This window comes from Lupinus angustifolius, chromosome LG16, assembly GCF_001865875.1.
Source record: "Lupinus angustifolius cultivar Tanjil chromosome LG16, LupAngTanjil_v1.0, whole genome shotgun sequence".
In the NCBI taxonomy this organism is placed as follows: Eukaryota; Viridiplantae; Streptophyta; class Magnoliopsida; order Fabales; family Fabaceae; genus Lupinus; species Lupinus angustifolius.
In genome coordinates this window covers 6116147-6116694 of record NC_032024.1, presented here as the reverse complement: position 1 = coordinate 6116694, position 548 = coordinate 6116147, and positions in this window count along the sequence as shown.

Genomic DNA, 548 nt, shown 5'->3' with positions numbered 1-548 from the left:
TTAACATCTGCAATTCTTTGCAGGGACTACAAATAACTAGATGGTTGAAGAAGGGAGAAATCAATCTCCAAGTAGGGAATGGAGCAAGTGTTGCAACCAAGGCTATAAGATTAGTCTCATTAATAATGCCGACTGGCAATGTACTAGTCTTGGAAAATTGCTATTATATTCTTAATTTTGTTTCGAACATTATTTCAATTTCGATGTTGGATACTCATGGTTATCGTCTTATTTTTAATAAAGGTGTTTGTTCAATTTATAATAATGACATCTTTTATGCGAATGGGTATGTCCAACATGACATTTATGTCTTACCTCAAGTGCGTTTTAATTCGATTATGCATGTTTCTAGTCTTTATAGAGAAAGAGATAATCAAGTAAACAAAACATATCTTTGGCATTGTAGACTCGGTCATATTGGTGAGAAAATAATTAGCAAGTTGCAAATGGAAGGTTACCTTGACAATTATGATTATGAATCATACATGACTTGTGAATCTTGTCTCAAAGGCAAAATGACCAAATCTCCATTTATTGGAAATGGAGAA